The sequence below is a fragment of the Nothobranchius furzeri genome, chromosome 3 (genome assembly GCF_043380555.1).
Source record: "Nothobranchius furzeri strain GRZ-AD chromosome 3, NfurGRZ-RIMD1, whole genome shotgun sequence".
NCBI classification, from domain to species: Eukaryota; Metazoa; Chordata; class Actinopteri; order Cyprinodontiformes; family Nothobranchiidae; genus Nothobranchius; species Nothobranchius furzeri.
In genome coordinates, this window is record NC_091743.1 from 74,883,479 (window position 1) to 74,889,886 (window position 6,408).

At 40.1% G+C, this 6,408-nt stretch overlaps 1 protein-coding gene across 1 annotated transcript in view; it reads right to left on the bottom strand.

Moving 5' to 3' along the window:
* asip1 (agouti signaling protein 1) overlaps nt 1–6,169 on the bottom strand; it is a 19,120-nt gene extending 12,951 nt beyond the window's left edge. Inside the window, exons 1-2 of the mRNA XM_015958435.3 lie at nt 5,812–6,169; nt 1,054–1,162 (exon numbers count right to left, since the gene is read on the bottom strand). The gene's annotated coding sequence lies outside the window, so the exon portion shown is untranslated. The remainder of the gene's footprint in view (nt 1–1,053; nt 1,163–5,811) is intronic.
* Nucleotides 6,170–6,408: the final 239 nt, after the last annotated feature.

Sequence of the window (6,408 nt, forward strand, 5' to 3'; positions counted from 1 at the left end):
TCACATCAAAGTCTGACGATGAGCTTGTCGTACCACCCGAAACAAAATGAGTTTAAAAAATCAGAGCAGTTGAAGGTTTATTTATTTTATTTTATTTTTTCAAGCTTTGAGTATTTTAGGTTTAGCAAAAGGTCATGGACAAGAACTTTGTAGATGTGCAGTTTACAGAAGAAAAAAAACACGAGGATACAGTAACTACATTTAAAAAACCTAAATAAATAATATTTTTAAATATTTTATGCTCGCATAAATGTTAAAATAAAAGTGATGCTTATGAGAAAGACATTTTCTTTTTCTTGCATTTGTCTGAAGCTCAGTTTCAACTCCTTTGTGCAGCATTTTCTAAATATTTAATTATTTGTTTTGCATTTTGTGTAACAGAAAAAGCATTTAATTTATTCAGATGGGATATTTTTCAGATGACAAATAAACAATGATTTATGTGCAAAAGTAATAAATGCAAAATATGAAGTTGAACCCAAATGCATTTCACTAAACACAAGCTCTTTAATTGATGCAGAAATTCAATAACTGTATTGCTTTATGACATTTTATTCATTAGAAATGATTCATGATTTTCTGTCCTTTTATTCCATTCATTGCTGAATCAATGTGCTACATGTTACATTTTTTTTTTTTTTGTTTAATCGGGACATCAGCGAGAAGATTTATGCAAAATTATCTATTTAACAGCCTAAAAAACACCTGCAGATTATGGAATAAAATAAAATAAAAGTTCAGTTCCACCTTTTGAACCTCCTGCTTCTTGTCCCCAGCAGTTTGAACTTATTCCTCTTTCAGTTGTAAGAATCTGCTGGAGAATAAATCAGCCGTTTTAAAATATGTTTCAGGTTCGGGATCTGAAATTGTTCCGAGTTGTTCAACTTTCCCCACAAATAAACTCTCCATCTGAGACATTATTTCATCCCTTGTTTGGAATAAAAAAATATTTATAATTTAGTCATAATTTCAAGCAACCACGTGAAATTTGTCAAGAGCCTGTCACCTGCATGTTTGGTTCTTTTTAAAACACGGAAAAGGTTTGTTTTTTACCTTGCTGCTGACGGTTTTGTTTACCGGCTGTAAACTTCCTCAGAGCTGATGCTGATGGTGGTGTCACTTCCTTCTCCGTTTATCCGCGGGCAGCAGAGGACGTTGTCGCCTGTGTTTTACAAAACAACCAAAAATGCAGTTTGTAACTAAATACAGCAAGAACACACCAAAGAAGCCTGTCACCTGGTAATGGTGAGGCCTCTGCTGTACCACGCCCCTCAAGAATACAACAAGAGGGATTTGGGGGCTAAGGCCTATAGGGGGAGGAAATGGGATGGGTGGGGCTGCCAAACAGTGGTCTCTCACTTCAGCCTCCAGCCCCCCCCCCCCCCCCAATTTTTTTGAATAGAATAAATTGTAATGATCCCACAGTGGGGAAATTCACTTGTTACAGCAGCACCAACACTTAAGAGAATAATTTGAAGAGAAAATAATAACAAAGGTACGTGTATATACACATAGGCAGTAGTCTAGAATTGTAACCTTCGACCACTAAAAACCACAAATAAAAAAAGGAAAAAACTTGGGTTCGAGAACTATGCAGGATACTGTAAGATACACGGACATTCTATGTAAATCTGGTATTGAACACATACTGAGTATAGCATTGGTGTTATTGTGCAGCAGGATAATGCCAGTACAGCTTAAACTGAGGAGTTATACGCTTTTACTGCAGAGCGGATGAATGACCTACGGTAGCATTCTGTTTTACATCTAGGATGTCTCAGTCTACCTCTGAAGGAGCTGTCCATGGTCTCCACAGTGGAATGCAGTGGGCTGGAGTTTTTTTTTAACCAATCAACATTATCACACACCTGCATACTCATTGATCCACCTGTGGGCTAGTGGTGATCGCTTAGGCTTCACCACGTCTGCTTCTGCCCTCTAAGCTCTGTCGACCTGACCAGGGCTTGGGATGTGGGACTACCTGTGGGGCTTTGGGACCATTGTGGGGATGGATGTGTGGGAATGGGTGCCCCCAAGTTGGGGTACGATCTGGAGGCCCTGAACCATGCTGTGGCATGGTGGGTGGCTGGCTGTTGGTTTGGGATCTCGGGCATCTTGGGCAGCCTTCTGCCTTGGGGCCTACTCCTCGAATGGGGAGGGCAGGGCTCAATTTGAGCCAGATCTTGCCAGAACAAGATCCGGGAACTGTCTTAATTTGAAACGACCATTCCGGCAACTGTCTGCTATGTTCCGGCACTTCACGCAAACAACTTGTGCTATCAAATTACGGGTGAGCTAAAAGGAGCCCGGCTCACCCCAAAGGATGACAGGCTCCGCTGGAAGCCCTCAACTTACACACCCAGGGGGAGCCCAAAAAGCAAGCAGGGGAACAGTAAACCAACCCAGACTCCGCCGAGAAGCAGGGCCAGGGTAGCTTAGTCGCCCCATGCTGGCTGTCCCTCACAAGGCGGGAGGCTCCAGGATTGGTGGTCCCTAATGGCCCCATCTTCCCTGGGCTCTGGTCTGCCCTCTGGGCTGGCCTATTGGTGCCCATCTACTGGTGGCTGTCAGCTTCTGGAGCACCTGGACTCTGGCATTGGTGGGTCCTGGGCTGCTGCGATACCTTTTGTCTGCAAGCAGCCCCTCCCTCATCACATACACAACATTTAAAAGCAACACTCTTCACCCTGCCTGTCCACTCCGGTGCATAAGTGAACGCGGTCTAACATGCCACAAACATAATATAAACATAAAGGCCATGGTGCAAAAGGAGTAATATCCACATTCCTCTTGCCGTAGACTAAAACTGCTTTGGTGGATTATGGCACTTGGATCACCAATTCTTTCTGCATCTACTGATAGGACAGGACAAGTTACAAAAAAATAAATAATTCAACAGTTTTATCATGCAGATGTGATCATTGCTTTAAAAATACAAAACAAAAACTTTTCATTTTGCAGAGAAAATATCATCCAGGTTACGTTCCTGCTGTTTTCAACCTAACCAAGAATGTAGAGTTACAGCTGCAGAGTGGGTCAAAGTGGTTCGCTTTTCTCCACGCGCACACTTTTTTACAAATTTCAACTGTTTTTTTAAAAATGCTTTTGGGCATATTTTAAATACCATTTAAACTAGTGGTTTCTGTGGCACATTGGTTCATATTCTTTCAAATCTGATTAAATGTTTTCATTTGAAACTGCCAATAATGTCACAGTAACTCATTTGGTTTCTGCCCTCAAGTCAAACTTGAGAAATTTGGTTGTTGCTTTGAAACAATCGATGGCTCTTTTGAAGGCCACTAAAAACACTGAAATATCCCCAAACCGTAAAGGTCGTTGTAACAACATGGACTTATCTGAGCCTTTATCTCCTCTCATCTAAATTACTGTAACACTCTTTTCACATGCTTCAACAAAAAAAAGCCCTTGACCGCCTTCAGTCGGTCCGGAACTCTGCAGCTTTTAATTTAATTAAAATTTTACATATTTTCTATTTCAAAGTTATGATATTGATAAAATTGTGAGGAACAAACTCACAACTGTCACCAATGGCTGCCCGGCACAAATAACCTTTAAGAGTTAATATATTTGTTCATCGTCCGCTTATCCGGAGTCGGGTCGCGGGGGCAGCAGCCTAAGTCGAGAGGCCCAGACTTCCCTCTCCCCAGCCACTTGGGCCAGCTCTTCCGAGGGAATCCCAAGGTGTTCCCTGGCCAGGTGAGAGACATAGTCCCTCCAACGTGTCCTGGGTCTACCTTTAGGACTCCTCTCAGTTAGGCGTGCCCAGAAAACCTCACCAGGGAGGCGTCCATGAGGCGTCCTGACCAGATGCCCGAGCCATCTCATATGCAGTATTTATTATTATTTCAAAATGGCTGATCTCAGAATGTGAAAACATGGAGGTAATAGCTCAGTAGGTGGTCCTTCAGTTCACAGGACTCCGAAAATCAAACAAACCTGAATTGCTGCCTCCGGGACCACCTCTGAATGTGGGTAGAATGATTGAATCCAAGTGCATCATTGATTCCTCCTGACAGCATCTGGATGTTTGGACCAGTTCTGTACAACCCATTGGGAGATTATCTGTACTTATAAGTACTTTATACTTTTATCATCTGGTAATGCCTCAAAACACAGAACAAGGGTTGATAATTAGATATAAAATGTTGTCTTCTCTTACATCAGCGATGACATCATCTTTTTGACCATTAACGCTTACTAGAAAGCTCTTGGTGTTGAAAAAGGATGCTGGATTAGGACTGCAGCTGTTTAAATGTGCAACACTAAATGTGGTAGAAAGTGAATCAAGGCACTCTAAATAAAAGGTATAATTAATTATTTCAAAAAGTTAAAAAAACAAATGACAAAATTATTAAAAACTGCAAAAAGAAAAAAAATATGTTTTGTAATTCAGTTTTAAATATTAGATGTGTGTATTTATATTTAATTGCTTCATATTATTAATTAACCTATTTGTGCCACAGTAAATTGATTTAAAAAATCTGTCACACAGTTCAGTGATGGCACCCTCACAAAGCATAGCAGTGTTACATTTTTCTGATCCATAAGAGATTAAATTTTTAACTGAAGATTAGTTAATTTAGAGCGACTCTCGGCGAGATGATGCAATACAAATTTCAGCCAGTACGAACAGTACAGCTGCAATAGGTTTTTAAAGATAAATGAATAATTATTTTGTACTTCCTCTCTTTTGGCTTTTCCTGTCAGGGTTTGTCACGGCCAATCATCCGTCTCTGTTTGATTTTAGTTTTACTTAAAGTATTACAATTAACCTTTGTGGCATTTTATCTTTAGAGTCCAAAGATGCGATACTGTGAAAAGCAAAAGCACACACACACACACAAAAAATAGCAGGTAAAATAGAAACTAATTCAAACAGGTTTCTATTATTATGTCACTCATTTTTTTATGTGTTGGGTTAAACAAGAAACAATCTTTACAGAACATTTAAAAAGTTTGTGTAAAAAAATCACGCCTGATAAAATCCTTAATTAGACAAAACTGCAGCATTTTCTCATATTTTATTTTGACATAATACAATCATTATATTGAAGATGCATACTTATTGTAATATTTTGTCATACGTTCAGAAGCTCAAGTTTAATCACAAATCTAATGATGTGCGAGTCCTGCCACGTAATCACAACAGATTTGTATTTTCTGATCATTTCTGAATTTTGGGGAAGCTGATTTGCTGCTCATGGATCATTTCGGTTCAGTCGATAGATGGAGCCCTGACAGCGTTGGTGCTTCGCTTTGAAAACTGTTTGTGCCGATTTAGATGTTATTCCTGTGTTGTTGTCAACTTTTATGACCTAACAATGGGAATTTATAGTGAAGGTTTGTGTGAGCAGCTGTGGTGTTCCATCACTATTTATTACCTGATCTCCCTTGTTTCTGCTTTTCGGTCACGACTGTGAATAAATGTGTCAAATCACATCGTGAAATTCAACAGAATGGTACTTTTCTAGCTCCCCGTTGACCCGTTGAGTTCAAATTCTTTATTTTGTTCAAAATCAAATGCTCTGTTGTTTGTTGTGCTTAAAGGCCACAGCTGGAAAAGCCTTTTGGTGCCGTTGGCTCATGACGAAAAGCTGAGGAATGTTCTATAAAGTTTATGGACACTGATTTCCTTTTCTTGGAAAGCGGAAGATGTTTGAACAGTTCTAATCCGCATTGTGTAAAGGCTTCAGACATCTTATTTTGTTATTTCCTCACAATGCCCTTTCAACAGAAAGTGTGTCCTGAAACCATTTTAGAAGAAGAAATTAGACACAAAATTCTCCTTACCTGTACAGTTTGTCACGCTCGATGTTTTGCTATCACGTCTCTTTGGTGTGCCACTCTCAGGTCTTCCCTTCACGTCTTAATCCTTTCTGCTACGGGTCTCTCTCTTCTTTCTTTCTTTAAGTCTCAAAGTCACCGCTTTCCGTTTCCCTCCTGTCTTTTATCCCACCGTTGACCTTTGATTTAGTCTTTTTTTTTTTGTTTGCTTTGGATGATTTTTTCCTCCTTTTTGCTGATTTAGGACTACAGCCTTCTTTTCTGTCCAGTATTTTTTTGTCCAAATTTCTTTTTAATCCTTGTTTCCCTAGTTTCTCCTTTATCTCTGCTGAAGAAGGAGTACCTTGGCACGCTTTGTGCTTTTGATAATGAAGACATACTGGGAGGTTTGCTCGGGGGGGCGGGACCACGGCTGCAGAGAATTGGGGAATGAAAGGTCAAATTCTGCAGACGATAGACAGATAAATTTGAACCAGACCCTCCAGTAAAGTGCTGCCGATGGTAGGTGTTACTACAATGTGCCTGAGCTACTGTTTATGGCAGGCTGAAATGTGCCTGATCAGTGAGGTTCTTCATAAATTTGTTGCGCCATTGCAGTTAGAT